The 27,275-nt window shown below is 56.6% G+C and overlaps 5 pseudogenes; all 5 read right to left on the bottom strand.

Moving 5' to 3' along the window:
- Nucleotides 1–1,050: 1,050 nt before the first annotated feature.
- Nucleotides 1,051–1,970, bottom strand: LOC134757731 (choriogonadotropin subunit beta variant 2-like; annotated as a pseudogene).
- Nucleotides 1,971–7,194: 5,224 nt separating this feature from the next.
- On the bottom strand, nucleotides 7,195–8,114 carry LOC134757730 (choriogonadotropin subunit beta variant 2-like; annotated as a pseudogene).
- Nucleotides 8,115–13,348: 5,234 nt separating this feature from the next.
- LOC134757729 (choriogonadotropin subunit beta variant 2-like) lies at nucleotides 13,349–14,268 on the bottom strand (annotated as a pseudogene).
- A 5,248-nt stretch (nucleotides 14,269–19,516) lies between these two features.
- Nucleotides 19,517–20,436, bottom strand: LOC134757728 (choriogonadotropin subunit beta variant 2-like; annotated as a pseudogene).
- Nucleotides 20,437–25,670: 5,234 nt separating this feature from the next.
- On the bottom strand, nucleotides 25,671–26,590 carry LOC134757727 (choriogonadotropin subunit beta variant 2-like; annotated as a pseudogene).
- Nucleotides 26,591–27,275: the final 685 nt, after the last annotated feature.

Raw genomic sequence — 27,275 nt, 5'->3', positions numbered from 1 at the left:
GGGAAGCCGAGACGGGCGGATCACAAAGTCAGGAGATCAAGACTATCCTGGCTAACACGGGGAAACCCCGTCTCTACTAAAAAATACAACAAATTAGCCAGGCGTCCTGGTGGGCGCCTGTAGTCCCAGCTACTTGGGAGGCCGAGGCAGGAGAATGGCAGGAACCCGGGAGGCGGATCTTGCAGTGAGCCGAGATCGCGCCACTGCAGTCCAGTCTCAACAACAGAGCGAGACTCCGTCTGAAAAAAAAAAAAAAAAAAAAAAAAAATTGATTGGAACATCCTCCAAGATGCAAGACTCTCAGTTCCTCAGAGTTCTACAGGAAGGATGGCAGAGTGCAGTTGCCCAGAGTTGAAGTCCCATCTCTGCCATTTGTTGGCTGTGTGACCAGGCACAAATCATTAATTTCTCTGAGCCTGTATTTTACCATCTGTTGCTATTGAGTAATAGTAGTTGACTATTTTCTATTTTTATTTTTATTTTTATTTATTTATTTATTTTTTTTGAGACGGAGTCTCGCCCTGTCACCCAGGCTGGAGTGCAGTGGCGTGATCTCGGCTCACTGCACCTATGCTTCCCGGGTTCAAGCGATTCTCCTGCCTCAGCTTCCTGAGTAGCTGGGACTACAGGCGCGCACCACCACACCCAGCTAATTTTTTTTTTTTTTTTTAGTAGAGACAGGGTTTCACCATGTTGGCCAGGCTGGTCTCGAAGTCCTGAACTCAGGTGATGCACCCGCCTCGGCCTCCCAAAGTGCTGGGATTGCAGGCATGAGCCACTGCGCCTGGCCGAACATTTTTAATGTTTATATTATTATTATTATTATTATTATTATTATTATTACTTTTTGAGATGGAGCTTTGTTTTTGTTGCCCAGGCTGAAGCGCAATGGCGGGATCTTGCTCACTGCAACCTCCGCCTCCTAGGATCAAGAGATTCTCCTGCCTAAGCCTCCCAAGTACCTGGGAGTATAGGCATGCACCACCACGCCCGACGATATTTTGTATTTTTAGTAGAGATGGGGTTTCTCCATGTTGGTCAGGCTGGTCTGGAACCCCTCACCTCAGCTGATCCACCCACCGCAGCCTCCGACAATTACAGGCGTGAGCCACCGCGCCCAGCCGTCCACCCTGTTTTCTACCAGAGTTCTGTACTGTGACTCTGTAGAAAATGGTTTGGAAGCTGGACCCACCCTGTGTGTGTGTGGTTGCCCTGAGCCCACAGAAAGACACCTCCAGAGTGCGGATTGAGAAGCCTTTGTTGTGGGAGGATCGGGGTGTCTGAGGGCCCCGGGAGTCGGGATGGGCTTGGAAGGCTGGGGGGAGGGGCCTTTGAGGAAGAGGAGGCCTGGAAGCGGGGGTCATCGCAGGTCAAGGGGTGGTCCTTGGGACCCCCGCAGTCAGTGGTGCCGCGGCGGCAGCGTGCACATTGACAGCTGAGAGCCACGGCGTAGGAGACCACGGGGTTCACGCCGCGCGGGCAGCCAGGGAGCCGGATGGACTCGAAGCGCACATCGCGGTAGTTGCACACCACCTGAGGCAGGGGCGGCAGGACCCCCTGCAGCACGCGGGTCTGGAAGCCGTGTGAGTGGGGGAATGAGCTTGTGCCTGGGGCCGGCGCCTCAGCTGAGCTCCCCAGCTGCCCCCACAGGTCTCAGACTCAGGAGTCCAGGAAGCCCTCTGTTCCTGCCCTCCCACACCCCATTCCGCAGCCCCTGACCAGAGAGGCAGACCACCCTTCCTCCCCGGCTGCCTCTGTGGGTCTGGCCCTGAGGTGGCAGCACCTGCCCCGGCTCCGGGCAGCTCACCATGGTGGGGCAGTAGCCGGCACAGATGGTGGTGTTGACGGTGATGCACACGGGGCAGCCCTCCTTCTCGACAGCCAGGGTGGCAATTGATGGGGCGGCACCGTGGCCGAAGCGGCTCCTTGGATGCCCATGTCCCGCCCATGCTCAGCAGCAGCAACAGCAGCAGCCCCTGGGGCAAGGACACTGCTTCACCCGGGTCTGAGACCGCAGCCCCGAGTCCTGGCCTTCCCATCCCGCGTGGTACACCACCCACAAAGACCCAGAGACCCTTCCCGGCATCTCCTATTCAGGACCCACCACCCCGACACCTGCCTTTCAGAGCCCACCCCACAGCCCAGAGGACCTGAGATACCCCAACATTTCAGATCCCCACCCTCAGGAACTGCCCCACCTGAAGCTTACTGGGGGTCACGCTCCTCCAGAAAGAGGCCTCCTTCCACAGCTCACACTGGTCTGCCCCTTCTCATGCCAGTGATGGCCTGGAAGGAGGTGGAAGGTGCCCAGGGGCCCTGCAGTCTTTCCTGGAACATCTCCATCTTTGGTGCCTGGAAATGTGGATCTACCCTACCTTTGACATGTCTCTCTCTTAGCGGGATATCTTCCGCAAGCACTGGGAATGTGGACATGGAAAGTAAATTGAGTCTCCGTGGGGGAGTGAGACAGGGAGTGAGGGGTGTTGGACGCGGCACGGGAACCCGGCCGGAGTCAGCGGACCCAATGGGCTGCTCTCTCTCAGATACAGTTCCCCTTCCTCCCTCCAGGGGGCGCCAGGGAACACAGGGCCCTCACTGGCCCTGGGGACTGGGTGACGTCAGGGGTGAGCCTCTTGTGATTGGCTCCCTCACCCTGCGTAAGGTCAAAGGGAAGAAAGGACAACCCCCGACCCCAGGAGCCACTGTGGCTCTGGCCCATTGTGCCGGCCTTCGGGCCCTCAGGGAGGCGAGGGTGCGAGAGCCTCGAGTTCGAGGCCGACCTCCTCCAAAAAAACTTTCTTTTTATCGTTCCCTATATAACAACAAACCATAAAGGGAGGACGCCTTGATAGGAAGAAATGACATCTTCCTAAGTGTTTTTAAATTACTTCAATGTATCTTTTTTTTTTTTTGGGAGACCGAGCCTCGCTCGGTCCTCGGGGGACCTCCCTGCCTCTCAGCCATGGCGGTTGTCACCTGTGGTAAACAGAATGGCGGGAGCAAGTGGGATGTCCCACTACTCGGGCTGAGGCAGGAGAATCACAGGAACCTAGGAGGTGGAACCTCCTCGCCCAGGAGGGGCGCGGCTTCGGACTTAGTTTCTGCCCAATGAGAGAGGGCCTCCCCGTGACTGTGCTGCCAGGTTAGCCACTTGACCCTGGTGCCCCCAACGAGGGATTCAGCCCGAGCCCCACCTCTCCCTTAGGGACCTCCGCCCACTCTACCCTCAAGCCAGGATGCCCGGAGCGCTCCCCGGAAATGCGTGTGCTTCAGGTGATTTAACTGATCATTGAATAGGCCCGCAGGAGGTGTGTCCTGCCCCCGAGGCCGCAGCCTCGGAGGACATTATCTGGACTTAGTCCCTTTCCCGCGATGCCATCAAGCTGGACAATTTTAAGGTCTGTTTCTTTCCCAATGTAGGGTATAGGTTGGCACAGGGAAGAGGGCTAGAAACCTGACTTGAGCTCCCCGCCCAGGGCTGAACTCTCCAGCATCCTGATCGCTTCTCATTCAACCTTGCTTATACTCCCCGTGTGATCGGTAGCTCTTTATCTCAAAACAGAATATTCGAAGCCAACCCCTGCCTGCTCTCACCAAGTAAGATTTCTCATTTGAACCCCAGCTCCCAGATACTTAAAGGCCTTCCGTAGACCATGTCCTCAAGGTCCCCTGGCCATCTGCTTGCATGTTCCAGTTTCTCTCCTCCCCCATGCACATCGTGAAATGTGCCCTCCCACTCCCCAGGATGAGCAAGGTGGTGTCCTCTGTGACAGAGCAGTCAGCAACTTAACACCAAAGGTCACCAATGATCAAATCCATGAGAGTTGATCCGAGGAGTTATGTATTAGGGCCACGAAAGAGTAAACACTCAGTAAATAGTGGCTATTATTATTATTATCATCATCATCATGATTACCCTCAAGTTCCCCCGGGAGAGCTCCTATTCAACCTTCAAAACCCCACGTTGGTGCACCCATCCTACAGAGATTGAGCTCAAATTCAGAGAGTTGTGATTTTGCCATGATTTGATGAGTTCCCCAACTGGGGTCCGTCCGTAGAGCAGCTGGGCCAACCCTGACGTCTCTCAGCATCCAGCTCTGTTCTTTTTCTGCCTGACCAGTTCCTGGGTATAAGTCTCAGGCCCGGCCAGTCCGGCTGAGGAGTGTGCAGACACAGGCAGTGCCAGTTTGAATCCATCGCCAGTCCACACGGCCCTGGGCATCAGCGGTCAATGCCCGCACATAGGACTGCTTGGCCTTGCACTCAGACACCCAGTGCCCCCCGGTCCACACCCCGGCGGCAGCCTCTCCACCTACCCCTGGGCCACCTTCTTCAGAGTTATCGGCCTCGAAGCAGGTGACAAAGAAGTGTTGGCGGAGGGAACTGCCGCCAGCTGCAGGCACCTCGCCCAACACCTCCACCTCGAGCACAACCAAGTCCACAGCGGTCCGGGGGTCTGTCACCCAGCCAGTGACTGCATCGCACACGGCCAGCTCACCCTGATGACTCGCCGGCGAAGTATCGCTGACCCCTCGCTGGCTGCGGTTGGCCCGGGTGCCTGCTGACTCCCGAAAGGCCCCAGTCTCCAGCAGGAAGAGCAGAGGGGGCCCGGCAGCGGCACCCCTAGACAGGACCACTCGGGGGAAAAGAAGGTCCCACTTTGTAGTAGGAAAAGGGGACAATGTCAAGGGTGGGGGTTAGGACTCCATTGACACAGCGGGGAGGAAGAAAATGAGGGGGATGCAGAGGGAGCCTGGGGGAGCGGGAGCATCTCTCAGAGCACATGGAAACAGGGAAAAGGAGGCTGGGATTAGAGAAGAGGATAAACACTTCAGTGGGGACAGAAGTTTGGAACCCCAGGGGAGGCCTGCCTGCCAGGATTATGGGGAAGCCCTTGCTCTAGAAGTTTGGGGGACTCCATGTACAGGACTTGCATCACACCCAACTTGTAGATTAAGAATAAATATTCAACAACTACAGGTCAGGCACTATGGCTCACACCTGTAGTCCCAGCACTTTGGGAGGCTGAGGCGGGTGGATGACTTGAGGTCAGGAGTTCGAGAGCAGCCTGGCCAACACTGTGAAATCACATCTCTACTGATAATACCAAAATTAGCTGGGCGTGGTGCTGCGCTCCTGTAATCCCACCACTTTGGGAGGCCGAGGCGGGCGGATCATGTGGTCAGGGGATCGAGACCTTCCTGGCTAACACGGTGAAACCCCGTCTCTACTAAAAATACAAAAACTTATCTGGGCTTGGTCGCGGGCCCCTGTAGTCCAAGCTACTTGGGAGGCTGAGACAGGAGAATGGAGTGAACCTAGGAGGGGGAGCTTGCAGTGAGCAGAGATTGCGCCACTGCACTCCAGCCTCCACGACAGAGCGAGACTCCATCGCAAAAAAAAAAAAAAAAGAAAGAAAAAGAAAACAGGGTGGAGATGGAGGATGACCTCCAGCTCAGGGGGTGTCCATGGTCTGGCCTTCTGTGGGGAGAAGGAAGGCCACATGATCTGTGTGGCCCAGGTGGCAGGGCCTCAGCCTTCTAAGCCGAGCTCCCTCTTCCTCCCTCTGACGTTGGCACTGGCAGTGCAGGTGGGGCGGAGGGGGGCGCGGCTTGGGGACCTGAATGGGATGAATGGGCCAAGGGGGATGTCATCTCTTCCATTCTCCTTCATCCACTGCCTCTCCCTTCCCCTCCTCCCCCCCCCCCACCCCCACCCCCCGGTCCATCTACCTCCCATCCCAGCCAGGAGCGGTCACCTAAGTAGAAAAGGGGCCACTGGAAAGGGGGCGGGGCCTTGACTCTTGGGTACCCTGCGCTTGAAGAAGAACTCTGGGAAGGGGTTTTTCAGGGAGTTGGCCCCTTCCCCACCTGGCTGTATAACCTTCCTGTTCTTTTCTTCCCCTAACCGGTTGCCGCTCCCTCTCCTGAGATGTCAGGAAAGAGGGGGCCACCTGCGTCCTCCACAGTGGTCCCCGAAGCCTGGGGTTCCCAGCCCCAGAGCTCAGAGGTGAAGGAGGTGCTACAGCTCTGGTGACCACTGGTTGTTTCCCAGTCTTCTCCACGCCACCCTTTCCCAAAACAACAAAACAAAACAAAACAAACAAACAAAATTGGGCCTGGCGCAGTGGTTCATGCCTGTAATCCCAGCACTTTGGGAAGCCGAGACGGGCGGATCACAAAGTCAGGAGATCAAGACTATCCTGGCTAACACGGGGAAACCCCGTCTCTACTAAAAAATACAACAAATTAGCCAGGCGTCCTGGTGGGCGCCTGTAGTCCCAGCTACTTGGGAGGCCGAGGCAGGAGAATGGCAGGAACCCGGGAGGCGGATCTTGCAGTGAGCCGAGATCGCGCCACTGCAGTCCAGTCTCAACAACAGAGCGAGACTCCGTCTCAAAAAAAAAAAAAAAAAAAAAAATTGATTGGAACATCCTCCAAGATGCAAGACTCTCAGTTCCTCAGAGTTCTACAGGAAGGATGGCAGAGTGCAGTTGCCCAGAGTTGAAGTCCCATCTCTGCCATTTGTTGGCTGTGTGACCAGGCACAAATCATTAATTTCTCTGAGCCTGTATTTTACCATCTGTTGCTATTGAGTAATAGTAGTTGACTATTTTCTATTTTTATTTTTATTTTATTTTATTTTATTTTTTTTTTTTGAGACGGAGTCTCGCCCTGTCACCCAGGCTGGAGTGCAGTGGCGTGATCTCGGCTCACTGCACCTATGCTTCCCGGGTTCAAGCGATTCTCCTGCCTCAGCTTCCTGAGTAGCTGGGACTACAGGCGCGCACCACCACACCCAGCTAATTTTTTTTTTTTTTTTTAGTAGAGACAGGGTTTCACCATGTTGGCCAGGCTGGTCTCGAAGTCCTGAACTCAGGTGATGCACCCGCCTCGGCCTCCCAAAGTGCTGGGATTGCAGGCATGAGCCACTGCGCCTGGCCGAACATTTTTAATGTTTATATTATTATTATTATTATTATTATTACTTTTTGAGATGGAGCTTTGTTTTTGTTGCCCAGGCTGAAGCGCAATGGCGGGATCTTGCTCACTGCAACCTCCGCCTCCTAGGATCAAGAGATTCTCCTGCCTAAGCCTCCCAAGTACCTGGGAGTATAGGCATGCACCACCACGCCCGACGATATTTTGTATTTTTAGTAGAGATGGGGTTTCTCCATGTTGGTCAGGCTGGTCTGGAACCCCTCACCTCAGCTGATCCACCCACCGCAGCCTCCGACAATTACAGGCGTGAGCCACCGCGCCCAGCCGTCCACCCTGTTTTCTACCAGAGTTCTGTACTGTGACTCTGTAGAAAATGGTTTGGAAGCTGGACCCACCCTGTGTGTGTGTGGTTGCCCTGAGCCCACAGAAAGACACCTCCAGAGTGCGGATTGAGAAGCCTTTGTTGTGGGAGGATCGGGGTGTCTGAGGGCCCCGGGAGTCGGGATGGGCTTGGAAGGCTGGGGGGAGGGGCCTTTGAGGAAGAGGAGGCCTGGAAGCGGGGGTCATCGCAGGTCAAGGGGTGGTCCTTGGGACCCCCGCAGTCAGTGGTGCCGCGGCGGCAGCGTGCACATTGACAGCTGAGAGCCACGGCGTAGGAGACCACGGGGTTCACGCCGCGCGGGCAGCCAGGGAGCCGGATGGACTCGAAGCGCACATCGCGGTAGTTGCACACCACCTGAGGCAGGGGCGGCAGGACCCCCTGCAGCACGCGGGTCTGGAAGCCGTGTGAGTGGGGGAATGAGCTTGTGCCTGGGGCCGGCGCCTCAGCTGAGCTCCCCAGCTGCCCCCACAGGTCTCAGACTCAGGAGTCCAGGAAGCCCTCTGTTCCTGCCCTCCCACACCCCATTCCGCAGCCCCTGACCAGAGAGGCAGACCACCCTTCCTCCCCGGCTGCCTCTGTGGGTCTGGCCCTGAGGTGGCAGCACCTGCCCCGGCTCCGGGCAGCTCACCATGGTGGGGCAGTAGCCGGCACAGATGGTGGTGTTGACGGTGATGCACACGGGGCAGCCCTCCTTCTCGACAGCCAGGGTGGCAATTGATGGGGCGGCACCGTGGCCGAAGCGGCTCCTTGGATGCCCATGTCCCGCCCATGCTCAGCAGCAGCAACAGCAGCAGCCCCTGGGGCAAGGACACTGCTTCACCCGGGTCTGAGACCGCAGCCCCGAGTCCTGGCCTTCCCATCCCGCGTGGTACACCACCCACAAAGACCCAGAGACCCTTCCCGGCATCTCCTATTCAGGACCCACCACCCCGACACCTGCCTTTCAGAGCCCACCCCACAGCCCAGAGGACCTGAGATACCCCAACATTTCAGATCCCCACCCTCAGGAACTGCCCCACCTGAAGCTTACTGGGGGTCACGCTCCTCCAGAAAGAGGCCTCCTTCCACAGCTCACACTGGTCTGCCCCTTCTCATGCCAGTGATGGCCTGGAAGGAGGTGGAAGGTGCCCAGGGGCCCTGCAGTCTTTCCTGGAACATCTCCATCTTTGGTGCCTGGAAATGTGGATCTACCCTACCTTTGACATGTCTCTCTCTTAGCGGGATATCTTCCGCAAGCACTGGGAATGTGGACATGGAAAGTAAATTGAGTCTCCGTGGGGGAGTGAGACAGGGAGTGAGGGGTGTTGGACGCGGCACGGGAACCCGGCCGGAGTCAGCGGACCCAATGGGCTGCTCTCTCTCAGATACAGTTCCCCTTCCTCCCTCCAGGGGGCGCCAGGGAACACAGGGCCCTCACTGGCCCTGGGGACTGGGTGACGTCAGGGGTGAGCCTCTTGTGATTGGCTCCCTCACCCTGCGTAAGGTCAAAGGGAAGAAAGGACAACCCCCGACCCCAGGAGCCACTGTGGCTCTGGCCCATTGTGCCGGCCTTCGGGCCCTCAGGGAGGCGAGGGTGCGAGAGCCTCGAGTTCGAGGCCGACCTCCTCCAAAAAAACTTTCTTTTTATCGTTCCCTATATAACAACAAACCATAAAGGGAGGACGCCTTGATAGGAAGAAATGACATCTTCCTAAGTGTTTTTAAATTACTTCAATGTATCTTTTTTTTTTTTTGGGAGACCGAGCCTCGCTCGGTCCTCGGGGGACCTCCCTGCCTCTCAGCCATGGCGGTTGTCACCTGTGGTAAACAGAATGGCGGGAGCAAGTGGGATGTCCCACTACTCGGGCTGAGGCAGGAGAATCACAGGAACCTAGGAGGTGGAACCTCCTCGCCCAGGAGGGGCGCGGCTTCGGACTTAGTTTCTGCCCAATGAGAGAGGGCCTCCCCGTGACTGTGCTGCCAGGTTAGCCACTTGACCCTGGTGCCCCCAACGAGGGATTCAGCCCGAGCCCCACCTCTCCCTTAGGGACCTCCGCCCACTCTACCCTCAAGCCAGGATGCCCGGAGCGCTCCCCGGAAATGCGTGTGCTTCAGGTGATTTAACTGATCATTGAATAGGCCCGCAGGAGGTGTGTCCTGCCCCCGAGGCCGCAGCCTCGGAGGACATTATCTGGACTTAGTCCCTTTCCCGCGATGCCATCAAGCTGGACAATTTTAAGGTCTGTTTCTTTCCCAATGTAGGGTATAGGTTGGCACAGGGAAGAGGGCTAGAAACCTGACTTGAGCTCCCCGCCCAGGGCTGAACTCTCCAGCATCCTGATCGCTTCTCATTCAACCTTGCTTATACTCCCCGTGTGATCGGTAGCTCTTTATCTCAAAACAGAATATTCGAAGCCAACCCCTGCCTGCTCTCACCAAGTAAGATTTCTCATTTGAACCCCAGCTCCCAGATACTTAAAGGCCTTCCGTAGACCATGTCCTCAAGGTCCCCTGGCCATCTGCTTGCATGTTCCAGTTTCTCTCCTCCCCCATGCACATCGTGAAATGTGCCCTCCCACTCCCCAGGATGAGCAAGGTGGTGTCCTCTGTGACAGAGCAGTCAGCAACTTAACACCAAAGGTCACCAATGATCAAATCCATGAGAGTTGATCCGAGGAGTTATGTATTAGGGCTACGAAAGAGTAAACACTCAGTAAATAGTGGCTATTATTATTATTATCATCATCATCATGATTACCCTCAAGTTCCCCCGGGAGAGCTCCTATTCAACCTTCAAAACCCCACGTTGGTGCACCCATCCTACAGAGATTGAGCTCAAATTCAGAGAGTTGTGATTTTGCCATGATTTGATGAGTTCCCCAACTGGGGTCCGTCCGTAGAGCAGCTGGGCCAACCCTGACGTCTCTCAGCATCCAGCTCTGTTCTTTTTCTGCCTGACCAGTTCCTGGGTATAAGTCTCAGGCCCGGCCAGTCCGGCTGAGGAGTGTGCAGACACAGGCAGTGCCAGTTTGAATCCATCGCCAGTCCACACGGCCCTGGGCATCAGCGGTCAATGCCCGCACATAGGACTGCTTGGCCTTGCACTCAGACACCCAGTGCCCCCCGGTCCACACCCCGGCGGCAGCCTCTCCACCTACCCCTGGGCCACCTTCTTCAGAGTTATCGGCCTCGAAGCAGGTGACAAAGAAGTGTTGGCGGAGGGAACTGCCGCCAGCTGCAGGCACCTCGCCCAACACCTCCACCTCGAGCACAACCAAGTCCACAGCGGTCCGGGGGTCTGTCACCCAGCCAGTGACTGCATCGCACACGGCCAGCTCACCCTGATGACTCGCCGGCGAAGTATCGCTGACCCCTCGCTGGCTGCGGTTGGCCCGGGTGCCTGCTGACTCCCGAAAGGCCCCAGTCTCCAGCAGGAAGAGCAGAGGGGGCCCGGCAGCGGCACCCCTAGACAGGACCACTCGGGGGAAAAGAAGGTCCCACTTTGTAGTAGGAAAAGGGGACAATGTCAAGGGTGGGGGTTAGGACTCCATTGACACAGCGGGGAGGAAGAAAATGAGGGGGATGCAGAGGGAGCCTGGGGGAGCGGGAGCATCTCTCAGAGCACATGGAAACAGGGAAAAGGAGGCTGGGATTAGAGAAGAGGATAAACACTTCAGTGGGGACAGAAGTTTGGAACCCCAGGGGAGGCCTGCCTGCCAGGATTATGGGGAAGCCCTTGCTCTAGAAGTTTGGGGGACTCCATGTACAGGACTTGCATCACACCCAACTTGTAGATTAAGAATAAATATTCAACAACTACAGGTCAGGCACTATGGCTCACACCTGTAGTCCCAGCACTTTGGGAGGCTGAGGCGGGTGGATGACTTGAGGTCAGGAGTTCGAGAGCAGCCTGGCCAACACTGTGAAATCACATCTCTACTGATAATACCAAAATTAGCTGGGCGTGGTGCTGCGCTCCTGTAATCCCACCACTTTGGGAGGCCGAGGCGGGCGGATCATGTGGTCAGGGGATCGAGACCTTCCTGGCTAACACGGTGAAACCCCGTCTCTACTAAAAATACAAAAACTTATCTGGGCTTGGTCGCGGGCCCCTGTAGTCCAAGCTACTTGGGAGGCTGAGACAGGAGAATGGAGTGAACCTAGGAGGGGGAGCTTGCAGTGAGCAGAGATTGCGCCACTGCACTCCAGCCTCCACGACAGAGCGAGACTCCATCGCAAAAAAAAAAAAAAAAAGAAAGAAAAAGAAAACAGGGTGGAGATGGAGGATGACCTCCAGCTCAGGGGGTGTCCATGGTCTGGCGTTCTGTGGGGAGAAGGAAGGCCACATGATCTGTGTGGCCCAGGTGGCAGGGCCTCAGCCTTCTAAGCCGAGCTCCCTCTTCCTCCCTCTGACGTTGGCACTGGCAGTGCAGGTGGGGCGGAGGGGGGCGCGGCTTGGGGACCTGAATGGGATGAATGGGCCAAGGGGGATGTCATCTCTTCCATTCTCCTTCATCCACTGCCTCTCCCTTCCCCTCCTCCCCCCCCCCCCACCCTCCCCCACCCCCCGGTCCATCTACCTCCCATCCCAGCCAGGAGCGGTCACCTAAGTAGAAAAGGGGCCACTGGAAAGGGGGCGGGGCCTTGACTCTTGGGTACCCTGCGCTTGAAGAAGAACTCTGGGAAGGGGTTTTTCAGGGAGTTGGCCCCTTCCCCACCTGGCTGTATAACCTTCCTGTTCTTTTCTTCCCCTAACCGGTTGCCGCTCCCTCTCCTGAGATGTCAGGAAAGAGGGGGCCACCTGCGTCCTCCACAGTGGTCCCCGAAGCCTGGGGTTCCCAGCCCCAGAGCTCAGAGGTGAAGGAGGTGCTACAGCTCTGGTGACCACTGGTTGTTTCCCAGTCTTCTCCACGCCACCCTTTCCCAAAACAACAAAACAAAACAAAACAAACAAACAAAATTGGGCCTGGCGCAGTGGTTCATGCCTGTAATCCCAGCACTTTGGGAAGCCGAGACGGGCGGATCACAAAGTCAGGAGATCAAGACTATCCTGGCTAACACGGGGAAACCCCGTCTCTACTAAAAAATACAACAAATTAGCCAGGCGTCCTGGTGGGCGCCTGTAGTCCCAGCTACTTGGGAGGCCGAGGCAGGAGAATGGCAGGAACCCGGGAGGCGGATCTTGCAGTGAGCCGAGATCGCGCCACTGCAGTCCAGTCTCAACAACAGAGCGAGACTCCGTCTCAAAAAAAAAAAAAAAAAAAAAAAAATTGATTGGAATATCCTCCAAGATGCAAGACTCTCAGTTCCTCAGAGTTCTACAGGAAGGATGGCAGAGTGCAGTTGCCCAGAGTTGAAGTCCCATCTCTGCCATTTGTTGGCTGTGTGACCAGGCACAAATCATTAATTTCTCTGAGCCTGTATTTTACCATCTGTTGCTATTGAGTAATAGTAGTTGACTATTTTCTATTTTTATTTTTATTTTTATTTATTTATTTTTTTTTTTTGAGACGGAGTCTCGCCCTGTCACCCAGGCTGGAGTGCAGTGGCGTGATCTCGGCTCACTGCACCTATGCTTCCCGGGTTCAAGCGATTCTCCTGCCTCAGCTTCCTGAGTAGCTGGGACTACAGGCGCGCACCACCACACCCAGCTAATTTTTTTTTTTTTTTTTAGTAGAGACAGGGTTTCACCATGTTGGCCAGGCTGGTCTCGAAGTCCTGAACTCAGGTGATGCACCCGCCTCGGCCTCCCAAAGTGCTGGGATTGCAGGCATGAGCCACTGCGCCTGGCCGAACATTTTTAATGTTTATATTATTATTATTATTATTATTATTATTACTTTTTGAGATGGAGCTTTGTTTTTGTTGCCCAGGCTGAAGCGCAATGGCGGGATCTTGCTCACTGCAACCTCCGCCTCCTAGGATCAAGAGATTCTCCTGCCTAAGCCTCCCAAGTACCTGGGAGTATAGGCATGCACCACCACGCCCGACGATATTTTGTATTTTTAGTAGAGATGGGGTTTCTCCATGTTGGTCAGGCTGGTCTGGAACCCCTCACCTCAGCTGATCCACCCACCGCAGCCTCCGACAATTACAGGCGTGAGCCACCGCGCCCAGCCGTCCACCCTGTTTTCTACCAGAGTTCTGTACTGTGACTCTGTAGAAAATGGTTTGGAAGCTGGACCCACCCTGTGTGTGTGTGGTTGCCCTGAGCCCACAGAAAGACACCTCCAGAGTGCGGATTGAGAAGCCTTTGTTGTGGGAGGATCGGGGTGTCTGAGGGCCCCGGGAGTCGGGATGGGCTTGGAAGGCTGGGGGGAGGGGCCTTTGAGGAAGAGGAGGCCTGGAAGCGGGGGTCATCGCAGGTCAAGGGGTGGTCCTTGGGACCCCCGCAGTCAGTGGTGCCGCGGCGGCAGCGTGCACATTGACAGCTGAGAGCCACGGCGTAGGAGACCACGGGGTTCACGCCGCGCGGGCAGCCAGGGAGCCGGATGGACTCGAAGCGCACATCGCGGTAGTTGCACACCACCTGAGGCAGGGGCGGCAGGACCCCCTGCAGCACGCGGGTCTGGAAGCCGTGTGAGTGGGGGAATGAGCTTGTGCCTGGGGCCGGCGCCTCAGCTGAGCTCCCCAGCTGCCCCCACAGGTCTCAGACTCAGGAGTCCAGGAAGCCCTCTGTTCCTGCCCTCCCACACCCCATTCCGCAGCCCCTGACCAGAGAGGCAGACCACCCTTCCTCCCCGGCTGCCTCTGTGGGTCTGGCCCTGAGGTGGCAGCACCTGCCCCGGCTCCGGGCAGCTCACCATGGTGGGGCAGTAGCCGGCACAGATGGTGGTGTTGACGGTGATGCACACGGGGCAGCCCTCCTTCTCGACAGCCAGGGTGGCAATTGATGGGGCGGCACCGTGGCCGAAGCGGCTCCTTGGATGCCCATGTCCCGCCCATGCTCAGCAGCAGCAACAGCAGCAGCCCCTGGGGCAAGGACACTGCTTCACCCGGGTCTGAGACCGCAGCCCCGAGTCCTGGCCTTCCCATCCCGCGTGGTACACCACCCACAAAGACCCAGAGACCCTTCCCGGCATCTCCTATTCAGGACCCACCACCCCGACACCTGCCTTTCAGAGCCCACCCCACAGCCCAGAGGACCTGAGATACCCCAACATTTCAGATCCCCACCCTCAGGAACTGCCCCACCTGAAGCTTACTGGGGGTCACGCTCCTCCAGAAAGAGGCCTCCTTCCACAGCTCACACTGGTCTGCCCCTTCTCATGCCAGTGATGGCCTGGAAGGAGGTGGAAGGTGCCCAGGGGCCCTGCAGTCTTTCCTGGAACATCTCCATCTTTGGTGCCTGGAAATGTGGATCTACCCTACCTTTGACATGTCTCTCTCTTAGCGGGATATCTTCCGCAAGCACTGGGAATGTGGACATGGAAAGTAAATTGAGTCTCCGTGGGGGAGTGAGACAGGGAGTGAGGGGTGTTGGACGCGGCACGGGAACCCGGCCGGAGTCAGCGGACCCAATGGGCTGCTCTCTCTCAGATACAGTTCCCCTTCCTCCCTCCAGGGGGCGCCAGGGAACACAGGGCCCTCACTGGCCCTGGGGACTGGGTGACGTCAGGGGTGAGCCTCTTGTGATTGGCTCCCTCACCCTGCGTAAGGTCAAAGGGAAGAAAGGACAACCCCCGACCCCAGGAGCCACTGTGGCTCTGGCCCATTGTGCCGGCCTTCGGGCCCTCAGGGAGGCGAGGGTGCGAGAGCCTCGAGTTCGAGGCCGACCTCCTCCAAAAAAACTTTCTTTTTATCGTTCCCTATATAACAACAAACCATAAAGGGAGGACGCCTTGATAGGAAGAAATGACATCTTCCTAAGTGTTTTTAAATTACTTCAATGTATCTTTTTTTTTTTTTGGGAGACCGAGCCTCGCTCGGTCCTCGGGGGACCTCCCTGCCTCTCAGCCATGGCGGTTGTCACCTGTGGTAAACAGAATGGCGGGAGCAAGTGGGATGTCCCACTACTCGGGCTGAGGCAGGAGAATCACAGGAACCTAGGAGGTGGAACCTCCTCGCCCAGGAGGGGCGCGGCTTCGGACTTAGTTTCTGCCCAATGAGAGAGGGCCTCCCCGTGACTGTGCTGCCAGGTTAGCCACTTGACCCTGGTGCCCCCAACGAGGGATTCAGCCCGAGCCCCACCTCTCCCTTAGGGACCTCCGCCCACTCTACCCTCAAGCCAGGATGCCCGGAGCGCTCCCCGGAAATGCGTGTGCTTCAGGTGATTTAACTGATCATTGAATAGGCCCGCAGGAGGTGTGTCCTGCCCCCGAGGCCGCAGCCTCGGAGGACATTATCTGGACTTAGTCCCTTTCCCGCGATGCCATCAAGCTGGACAATTTTAAGGTCTGTTTCTTTCCCAATGTAGGGTATAGGTTGGCACAGGGAAGAGGGCTAGAAACCTGACTTGAGCTCCCCGCCCAGGGCTGAACTCTCCAGCATCCTGATCGCTTCTCATTCAACCTTGCTTATACTCCCCGTGTGATCGGTAGCTCTTTATCTCAAAACAGAATATTCGAAGCCAACCCCTGCCTGCTCTCACCAAGTAAGATTTCTCATTTGAACCCCAGCTCCCAGATACTTAAAGGCCTTCCGTAGACCATGTCCTCAAGGTCCCCTGGCCATCTGCTTGCATGTTCCAGTTTCTCTCCTCCCCCATGCACATCGTGAAATGTGCCCTCCCACTCCCCAGGATGAGCAAGGTGGTGTCCTCTGTGACAGAGCAGTCAGCAACTTAACACCAAAGGTCACCAATGATCAAATCCATGAGAGTTGATCCGAGGAGTTATGTATTAGGGCTACGAAAGAGTAAACACTCAGTAAATAGTGGCTATTATTATTATTATCATCATCATCATGATTACCCTCAAGTTCCCCCGGGAGAGCTCCTATTCAACCTTCAAAACCCCACGTTGGTGCACCCATCCTACAGAGATTGAGCTCAAATTCAGAGAGTTGTGATTTTGCCATGATTTGATGAGTTCCCCAACTGGGGTCCGTCCGTAGAGCAGCTGGGCCAACCCTGACGTCTCTCAGCATCCAGCTCTGTTCTTTTTCTGCCTGACCAGTTCCTGGGTATAAGTCTCAGGCCCGGCCAGTCCGGCTGAGGAGTGTGCAGACACAGGCAGTGCCAGTTTGAATCCATCGCCAGTCCACACGGCCCTGGGCATCAGCGGTCAATGCCCGCACATAGGACTGCTTGGCCTTGCACTCAGACACCCAGTGCCCCCCGGTCCACACCCCGGCGGCAGCCTCTCCACCTACCCCTGGGCCACCTTCTTCAGAGTTATCGGCCTCGAAGCAGGTGACAAAGAAGTGTTGGCGGAGGGAACTGCCGCCAGCTGCAGGCACCTCGCCCAACACCTCCACCTCGAGCACAACCAAGTCCACAGCGGTCCGGGGGTCTGTCACCCAGCCAGTGACTGCATCGCACACGGCCAGCTCACCCTGATGACTCGCCGGCGAAGTATCGCTGACCCCTCGCTGGCTGCGGTTGGCCCGGGTGCCTGCTGACTCCCGAAAGGCCCCAGTCTCCAGCAGGAAGAGCAGAGGGGGCCCGGCAGCGGCACCCCTAGACAGGACCACTCGGGGGAAAAGAAGGTCCCACTTTGTAGTAGGAAAAGGGGACAATGTCAAGGGTGGGGGTTAGGACTCCATTGACACAGCGGGGAGGAAGAAAATGAGGGGGATGCAGAGGGAGCCTGGGGGAGCGGGAGCATCTCTCAGAGCACATGGAAACAGGGAAAAGGAGGCTGGGATTAGAGAAGAGGATAAACACTTCAGTGGGGACAGAAGTTTGGAACCCCAGGGGAGGCCTGCCTGCCAGGATTATGGGGAAGCCCTTGCTCTAGAAGTTTGGGGGACTCCATGTACAGGACTTGCATCACACCCAACTTGTAGATTAAGAATAAATATTCAACAACTACAGGTCAGGCACTATGGCTCACACCTGTAGTCCCAGCACTTTGGGAGGCTGAGGCGGGTGGATGACTTGAGGTCAGGAGTTCGAGAGCAGCCTGGCCAACACTGTGAAATCACATCTCTACTGATAATACCAAAATTAGCTGGGCGTGGTGCTGCGCTCCTGTAATCCCACCACTTTGGGAGGCCGAGGCGGGCGGATCATGTGGTCAGGGGATCGAGACCTTCCTGGCTAACACGGTGAAACCCCGTCTCTACTAAAAATACAAAAACTTATCTGGGCTTGGTCGCGGGCCCCTGTAGTCCAAGCTACTTGGGAGGCTGAGACAGGAGAATGGAGTGAACCTAGGAGGGGGAGCTTGCAGTGAGCAGAGATTGCGCCACTGCACTCCAGCCTCCACGACAGAGCGAGACGCCATCGCAAAAAAAAAAAAAAAAGAAAGAAAAAGAAAACAGGGTGGAGATGGAGGATGACCTCCAGCTCAGGTGGTGTCCATGGTCTGGCGTTCTGTGGGGAGAAGGAAGGCCACATGATCTGTGTGGCCCAGGTGGCAGGGCCTCAGCCTTCTAAGCCGAGCTCCCTCTTCCTCCCTCTGACGTTGGCACTGGCAGTGCAGGTGGGGCGGAGGGGGGCGCGGCTTGGGGACCTGAATGGGATGAATGGGCCAAGGGGGATGTCATCTCTTCCATTCTCCTTCATCCACTGCCTCTCCCTTCCCCTCCTCCCCCCCCCCCCCACCCTCCCCCACCCCCCGGTCCATCTACCTCCCATCCCAGCCAGGAGCGGTCACCTAAGTAGAAAAGGGGCCACTGGAAAGGGGGCGGGGCCTTGACTCTTGGGTACCCTGCGCTTGAAGAAGAACTCTGGGAAGGGGTTTTTCAGGGAGTTGGCCCCTTCCCCACCTGGCTGTATAACCTTCCTGTTCTTTTCTTCCCCTAACCGGTTGCCGCTCCCTCTCCTGAGATGTCAGGAAAGAGGGGGCCACCTGCGTCCTCCACAGTGGTCCCCGAAGCCTGGGGTTCCCAGCCCCAGAGCTCAGAGGTGAAGGAGGTGCTACAGCTCTGGTGACCACTGGTTGTTTCCCAGTCTTCTCCACGCCACCCTTTCCCAAAACAACAAAACAAAACAAAACAAACAAACAAAATTGGGCCTGGCGCAGTGGTTCATGCCTGTAATCCCAGCACTTTGGGAAGCCGAGACGGGCGGATCACAAAGTCAGGAGATCAAGACTATCCTGGCTAACACGGGGAAACCCCGTCTCTACTAAAAAATACAACAAATTAGCCAGGCGTCCTGGTGGGCGCCTGTAGTCCCAGCTACTTGGGAGGCCGAGGCAGGAGAATGGCAGGAACCCGGGAGGCGGATCTTGCAGTGAGCCGAGATCGCGCCACTGCAGTCCAGTCTCAACAACAGAGCGAGACTCCGTCTCAAAAAAAAAAAAAAAAAAAAAAATTGATTGGAACATCCTCCAAGATGCAAGACTCTCAGTTCCTCAGAGTTCTACAGGAAGGATGGCAGAGTGCAGTTGCCCAGAGTTGAAGTCCCATCTCTGCCATTTGTTGGCTGTGTGACCAGGCACAAATCATTAATTTCTCTGAGCCTGTATTTTACCATCTGTTGCTATTGAGTAATAGTAGTTGACTATTTTCTATTTTTATTTTTATTTTTATTTTTATTTTTTTTTTTTTTGAGACGGAGTCTCGCCCTGTCACCCAGGCTGGAGTGCAGTGGCGTGATCTCGGCTCACTGCACCTATGCTTCCCGGGTTCAAGCGATTCTCCTGCCTCAGCTTCCTGAGTAGCTGGGACTACAGGCGCGCACCACCACACCCAGCTAATTTTTTTTTTTTTTTTTTAGTAGAGACAGGGTTTCACCATGTTGGCCAGGCTGGTCTCGAAGTCCTGAACTCAGGTGATGCACCCGCCTCGGCCTCCCAAAGTGCTGGGATTGCAGGCATGAGCCACTGCGCCTGGCCGAACATTTTTAATGTTTATATTATTATTATTATTATTATTATTATTATTATTATTATTATTACTTTTTGAGATGGAGCTTTGTTTTTGTTGCCCAGGCTGAAGCGCAATGGCGGGATCTTGCTCACTGCAACCTCCGCCTCCTAGGATCAAGAGATTCTCCTGCCTAAGCCTCCCAAGTACCTGGGAGTATAGGCATGCACCACCACGCCCGACGATATTTTGTATTTTTAGTAGAGATGGGGTTTCTCCATGTTGGTCAGGCTGGTCTGGAACCCCTCACCTCAGCTGATCCACCCACCGCAGCCTCCGACAATTACAGGCGTGAGCCACCGCGCCCAGCCGTCCACCCTGTTTTCTACCAGAGTTCTGTACTGTGACTCTGTAGAAAATGGTTTGGAAGCTGGACCCACCCTGTGTGTGTGTGGTTGCCCTGAGCCCACAGAAAGACACCTCCAGAGTGCGGATTGAGAAGCCTTTGTTGTGGGAGGATCGGGGTGTCTGAGGGCCCCGGGAGTCGGGATGGGCTTGGAAGGCTGGGGGGAGGGGCCTTTGAGGAAGAGGAGGCCTGGAAGCGGGGGTCATCGCAGGTCAAGGGGTGGTCCTTGGGACCCCCGCAGTCAGTGGTGCCGCGGCGGCAGCGTGCACATTGACAGCTGAGAGCCACGGCGTAGGAGACCACGGGGTTCACGCCGCGCGGGCAGCCAGGGAGCCGGATGGACTCGAAGCGCACATCGCGGTAGTTGCACACCACCTGAGGCAGGGGCGGCAGGACCCCCTGCAGCACGCGGGTCTGGAAGCCGTGTGAGTGGGGGAATGAGCTTGTGCCTGGGGCCGGCGCCTCAGCTGAGCTCCCCAGCTGCCCCCACAGGTCTCAGACTCAGGAGTCCAGGAAGCCCTCTGTTCCTGCCCTCCCACACCCCATTCCGCAGCCCCTGACCAGAGAGGCAGACCACCCTTCCTCCCCGGCTGCCTCTGTGGGTCTGGCCCTGAGGTGGCAGCACCTGCCCCGGCTCCGGGCAGCTCACCATGGTGGGGCAGTAGCCGGCACAGATGGTGGTGTTGACGGTGATGCACACGGGGCAGCCCTCCTTCTCGACAGCCAGGGTGGCAATTGATGGGGCGGCACCGTGGCCGAAGCGGCTCCTTGGATGCCCATGTCCCGCCCATGCTCAGCAGCAGCAACAGCAGCAGCCCCTGGGGCAAGGACACTGCTTCACCCGGGTCTGAGACCGCAGCCCCGAGTCCTGGCCTTCCCATCCCGCGTGGTACACCACCCACAAAGACCCAGAGACCCTTCCCGGCATCTCCTATTCAGGACCCACCACCCCGACACCTGCCTTTCAGAGCCCACCCCACAGCCCAGAGGACCTGAGATACCCCAACATTTCAGATCCCCACCCTCAGGAACTGCCCCACCTGAAGCTTACTGGGGGTCACGCTCCTCCAGAAAGAGGCCTCCTTCCACAGCTCACACTGGTCTGCCCCTTCTCATGCCAGTGATGGCCTGGAAGGAGGTGGAAGGTGCCCAGGGGCCCTGCAGTCTTTCCTGGAACATCTCCATCTTTGGTGCCTGGAAATGTGGATCTACCCTACCTTTGACATGTCTCTCTCTTAGCGGGATATCTTCCGCAAGCACTGGGAATGTGGACATGGAAAGTAAATTGAGTCTCCGTGGGGGAGTGAGACAGGGAGTGAGGGGTGTTGGACGCGGCACGGGAACCCGGCCGGAGTCAGCGGACCCAATGGGCTGCTCTCTCTCAGATACAGTTCCCCTTCCTCCCTCCAGGGGGCGCCAGGGAACACAGGGCCCTCACTGGCCCTGGGGACTGGGTGACGTCAGGGGTGAGCCTCTTGTGATTGGCTCCCTCACCCTGCGTAAGGTCAAAGGGAAGAAAGGACAACCCCCGACCCCAGGAGCCACTGTGGCTCTGGCCCATTGTGCCGGCCTTCGGGCCCTCAGGGAGGCGAGGGTGCGAGAGCCTCGAGTTCGAGGCCGACCTCCTCCAAAAAAACTTTCTTTTTATCGTTCCCTATATAACAACAAACCATAAAGGGAGGACGCCTTGATAGGAAGAAATGACATCTTCCTAAGTGTTTTTAAATTACTTCAATGTATCTTTTTTTTTTTTTGGGAGACCGAGCCTCGCTCGGTCCTCGGGGGACCTCCCTGCCTCTCAGCCATGGCGGTTGTCACCTGTGGTAAACAGAATGGCGGGAGCAAGTGGGATGTCCCACTACTCGGGCTGAGGCAGGAGAATCACAGGAACCTAGGAGGTGGAACCTCCTCGCCCAGGAGGGGCGCGGCTTCGGACTTAGTTTCTGCCCAATGAGAGAGGGCCTCCCCGTGACTGTGCTGCCAGGTTAGCCACTTGACCCTGGTGCCCCCAACGAGGGATTCAGCCCGAGCCCCACCTCTCCCTTAGGGACCTCCGCCCACTCTACCCTCAAGCCAGGATGCCCGGAGCGCTCCCCGGAAATGCGTGTGCTTCAGGTGATTTAACTGATCATTGAATAGGCCCGCAGGAGGTGTGTCCTGCCCCCGAGGCCGCAGCCTCGGAGGACATTATCTGGACTTAGTCCCTTTCCCGCGATGCCATCAAGCTGGACAATTTTAAGGTCTGTTTCTTTCCCAATGTAGGGTATAGGTTGGCACAGGGAAGAGGGCTAGAAACCTGACTTGAGCTCCCCGCCCAGGGCTGAACTCTCCAGCATCCTGATCGCTTCTCATTCAACCTTGCTTATACTCCCCGTGTGATCGGTAGCTCTTTATCTCAAAACAGAATATTCGAAGCCAACCCCTGCCTGCTCTCACCAAGTAAGATTTCTCATTTGAACCCCAGCTCCCAGATACTTAAAGGCCTTCCGTAGACCATGTCCTCAAGGTCCCCTGGCCATCTGCTTGCATGTTCCAGTTTCTCTCCTCCCCCATGCACATCGTGAAATGTGCCCTCCCACTCCCCAGGATGAGCAAGGTGGTGTCCTCTGTGACAGAGCAGTCAGCAACTTAACACCAAAGGTCACCAATGATCAAATCCATGAGAGTTGATCCGAGGAGTTATGTATTAGGGCTACGAAAGAGTAAACACTCAGTAAATAGTGGCTATTATTATTATTATCATCATCATCATGATTACCCTCAAGTTCCCCCGGGAGAGCTCCTATTCAACCTTCAAAACCCCACGTTGGTGCACCCATCCTACAGAGATTGAGCTCAAATTCAGAGAGTTGTGATTTTGCCATGATTTGATGAGTTCCCCAACTGGGGTCCGTCCGTAGAGCAGCTGGGCCAACCCTGACGTCTCTCAGCATCCAGCTCTGTTCTTTTTCTGCCTGACCAGTTCCTGGGTATAAGTCTCAGGCCCGGCCAGTCCGGCTGAGGAGTGTGCAGACACAGGCAGTGCCAGTTTGAATCCATCGCCAGTCCACACGGCCCTGGGCATCAGCGGTCAATGCCCGCACATAGGACTGCTTGGCCTTGCACTCAGACACCCAGTGCCCCCCGGTCCACACCCCGGCGGCAGCCTCTCCACCTACCCCTGGGCCACCTTCTTCAGAGTTATCGGCCTCGAAGCAGGTGACAAAGAAGTGTTGGCGGAGGGAACTGCCGCCAGCTGCAGGCACCTCGCCCAACACCTCCACCTCGAGCACAACCAAGTCCACAGCGGTCCGGGGGTCTGTCACCCAGCCAGTGACTGCATCGCACACGGCCAGCTCACCCTGATGACTCGCCGGCGAAGTATCGCTGACCCCTCGCTGGCTGCGGTTGGCCCGGGTGCCTGCTGACTCCCGAAAGGCCCCAGTCTCCAGCAGGAAGAGCAGAGGGGGCCCGGCAGCGGCACCCCTAGACAGGACCACTCGGGGGAAAAGAAGGTCCCACTTTGTAGTAGGAAAAGGGGACAATGTCAAGGGTGGGGGTTAGGACTCCATTGACACAGCGGGGAGGAAGAAAATGAGGGGGATGCAGAGGGAGCCTGGGGGAGCGGGAGCATCTCTCAGAGCACATGGAAACAGGGAAAAGGAGGCTGGGATTAGAGAAGAGGATAAACACTTCAGTGGGGACAGAAGTTTGGAACCCCAGGGGAGGCCTGCCTGCCAGGATTATGGGGAAGCCCTTGCTCTAGAAGTTTGGGGGACTCCATGTACAGGACTTGCATCACACCCAACTTGTAGATTAAGAATAAATATTCAACAACTACAGGTCAGGCACTATGGCTCACACCTGTAGTCCCAGCACTTTGGGAGGCTGAGGCGGGTGGATGACTTGAGGTCAGGAGTTCGAGAGCAGCCTGGCCAACACTGTGAAATCACATCTCTACTGATAATACCAAAATTAGCTGGGCGTGGTGCTGCGCTCCTGTAATCCCACCACTTTGGGAGGCCGAGGCGGGCGGATCATGTGGTCAGGGGATCGAGACCTTCCTGGCTAACACGGTGAAACCCCGTCTCTACTAAAAATACAAAAACTTATCTGGGCTTGGTCGCGGGCCCCTGTAGTCCAAGCTACTTGGGAGGCTGAGACAGGAGAATGGAGTGAACCTAGGAGGGGGAGCTTGCAGTGAGCAGAGATTGCGCCACTGCACTCCAGCCTCCACGACAGAGCGAGACTCCATCGCAAAAAAAAAAAAAAAAAAGAAAGAAAAAGAAAACAGGGTGGAGATGGAGGATGACCTCCAGCTCAGGGGGTGTCCATGGTCTGGCGTTCTGTGGGGAGAAGGAAGGCCACATGATCTGTGTGGCCCAGGTGGCAGGGCCTCAGCCTTCTAAGCCGAGCTCCCTCTTCCTCCCTCTGACGTTGGCACTGGCAGTGCAGGTGGGGCGGAGGGGGGCGCGGCTTGGGGACCTGAATGGGATGAATGGGCCAAGGGGGATGTCATCTCTTCCATTCTCCTTCATCCACTGCCTCTCCCTTCCCCTCCTCCCCCCCCCCCCCACCCTCCCCCACCCCCCGGTCCATCTACCTCCCATCCCAGCCAGGAGCGGTCACCTAAGTAGAAAAGGGGCCACTGGAAAGGGGGCGGGGCCTTGACTCTTGGGTACCCTGCGCTTGAAGAAGAACTCTGGGAAGGGGTTTTTCAGGGAGTTGGCCCCTTCCCCACCTGGCTGTATAACCTTCCTGTTCTTTTCTTCCCCTAACCGGTTGCCGCTCCCTCTCCTGAGATGTCAGGAAAGAGGGGGCCACCTGCGTCCTCCACAGTGGTCCCCGAAGCCTGGGGTTCCCAGCCCCAGAGCTCAGAGGTGAAGGAGGTGCTACAGCTCTGGTGACCACTGGTTGTTTCCCAGTCTTCTCCACGCCACCCTTTCCCAAAACAACAAAACAAAACAAAACAAACAAACAAAATTGGGCCTGGCGCAGTGGTTCATGCCTGTAATCCCAGCACTTTGGGAAGCCGAGACGGGCGGATCACAAAGTCAGGAGATCAAGACTATCCTGGCTAACACGGGGAAACCCCGTCTCTACTAAAAAATACAACAAATTAGCCAGGCGTCCTGGTGGGCGCCTGTAGTCCCAGCTACTTGGGAGGCCGAGGCAGGAGAATGGCAGGAACCCGGGAGGCGGATCTTGCAGTGAGCCGAGATCGCGCCACTGCAGTCCAGTCTCAACAACAGAGCGAGACTCCGTCTCAAAAAAAAAAAAAAAAAAAAAAAATTGATTGGAACATCCTCCAAGATGCAAGACTCTCAGTTCCTCAGAGTTCTACAGGAAGGATGGCAGAGTGCAGTTGCCCAGAGTTGAAGTCCCATCTCTGCCATTTGTTGGCTGTGTGACCAGGCACAAATCATTAATTTCTCTGAGCCTGTATTTTACCATCTGTTGCTATTGAGTAATAGTAGTTGACTATTTTCTATTTTTATTTTTATTTTTATTTATTTATTTTTTTTTTTTGAGACGGAGTCTCGCCCTGTCACCCAGGCTGGAGTGCAGTGGCGTGATCTCGGCTCACTGCACCTATGCTTCCCGGGTTCAAGCGATTCTCCTGCCTCAGCTTCCTGAGTAGCTGGGACTACAGGCGCGCACCACCACACCCAGCTAATTTTTTTTTTTTTTTTAGTAGAGACAGGGTTTCACCATGTTGGCCAGGCTGGTCTCGAAGTCCTGAACTCAGGTGATGCACCCGCCTCGGCCTCCCAAAGTGCTGGGATTGCAGGCATGAGCCACTGCGCCTGGCCGAACATTTTTAATGTTTATATTATTATTATTATTATTATTATTATTACTTTTTGAGATGGAGCTTTGTTTTTGTTGCCCAGGCTGAAGCGCAATGGCGGGATCTTGCTCACTGCAACCTCCGCCTCCTAGGATCAAGAGATTCTCCTGCCTAAGCCTCCCAAGTACCTGGGAGTATAGGCATGCACCACCACGCCCGACGATATTTTGTATTTTTAGTAGAGATGGGGTTTCTCCATGTTGGTCAGGCTGGTCTGGAACCCCTCACCTCAGCTGATCCACCCACCGCAGCCTCCGACAATTACAGGCGTGAGCCACCGCGCCCAGCCGTCCACCCTGTTTTCTACCAGAGTTCTGTACTGTGACTCTGTAGAAAATGGTTTGGAAGCTGGACCCACCCTGTGTGTGTGTGGTTGCCCTGAGCCCACAGAAAGACACCTCCAGAGTGCGGATTGAGAAGCCTTTGTTGTGGGAGGATCGGGGTGTCTGAGGGCCCCGGGAGTCGGGATGGGCTTGGAAGGCTGGGGGGAGGGGCCTTTGAGGAAGAGGAGGCCTGGAAGCGGGGGTCATCGCAGGTCAAGGGGTGGTCCTTGGGACCCCCGCAGTCAGTGGTGCCGCGGCGGCAGCGTGCACATTGACAGCTGAGAGCCACGGCGTAGGAGACCACGGGGTTCACGCCGCGCGGGCAGCCAGGGAGCCGGATGGACTCGAAGCGCACATCGCGGTAGTTGCACACCACCTGAGGCAGGGGCGGCAGGACCCCCTGCAGCACGCGGGTCTGGAAGCCGTGTGAGTGGGGGAATGAGCTTGTGCCTGGGGCCGGCGCCTCAGCTGAGCTCCCCAGCTGCCCCCACAGGTCTCAGACTCAGGAGTCCAGGAAGCCCTCTGTTCCTGCCCTCCCACACCCCATTCCGCAGCCCCTGACCAGAGAGGCAGACCACCCTTCCTCCCCGGCTGCCTCTGTGGGTCTGGCCCTGAGGTGGCAGCACCTGCCCCGGCTCCGGGCAGCTCACCATGGTGGGGCAGTAGCCGGCACAGATGGTGGTGTTGACGGTGATGCACACGGGGCAGCCCTCCTTCTCGACAGCCAGGGTGGCAATTGATGGGGCGGCACCGTGGCCGAAGCGGCTCCTTGGATGCCCATGTCCCGCCCATGCTCAGCAGCAGCAACAGCAGCAGCCCCTGGGGCAAGGACACTGCTTCACCCGGGTCTGAGACCGCAGCCCCGAGTCCTGGCCTTCCCATCCCGCGTGGTACACCACCCACAAAGACCCAGAGACCCTTCCCGGCATCTCCTATTCAGGACCCACCACCCCGACACCTGCCTTTCAGAGCCCACCCCACAGCCCAGAGGACCTGAGATACCCCAACATTTCAGATCCCCACCCTCAGGAACTGCCCCACCTGAAGCTTACTGGGGGTCACGCTCCTCCAGAAAGAGGCCTCCTTCCACAGCTCACACTGGTCTGCCCCTTCTCATGCCAGTGATGGCCTGGAAGGAGGTGGAAGGTGCCCAGGGGCCCTGCAGTCTTTCCTGGAACATCTCCATCTTTGGTGCCTGGAAATGTGGATCTACCCTACCTTTGACATGTCTCTCTCTTAGCGGGATATCTTCCGCAAGCACTGGGAATGTGGACATGGAAAGTAAATTGAGTCTCCGTGGGGGAGTGAGACAGGGAGTGAGGGGTGTTGGACGCGGCACGGGAACCCGGCCGGAGTCAGCGGACCCAATGGGCTGCTCTCTCTCAGATACAGTTCCCCTTCCTCCCTCCAGGGGGCGCCAGGGAACACAGGGCCCTCACTGGCCCTGGGGACTGGGTGACGTCAGGGGTGAGCCTCTTGTGATTGGCTCCCTCACCCT

The sequence above is a fragment of the Gorilla gorilla genome, chromosome 20 (genome assembly GCF_029281585.2).
Source record: "Gorilla gorilla gorilla isolate KB3781 chromosome 20, NHGRI_mGorGor1-v2.1_pri, whole genome shotgun sequence".
Lineage (NCBI taxonomy): Eukaryota > Metazoa > Chordata > Mammalia > Primates > Hominidae > Gorilla > Gorilla gorilla.
This window is presented reverse-complemented; position numbering and strand designations above follow the sequence as displayed.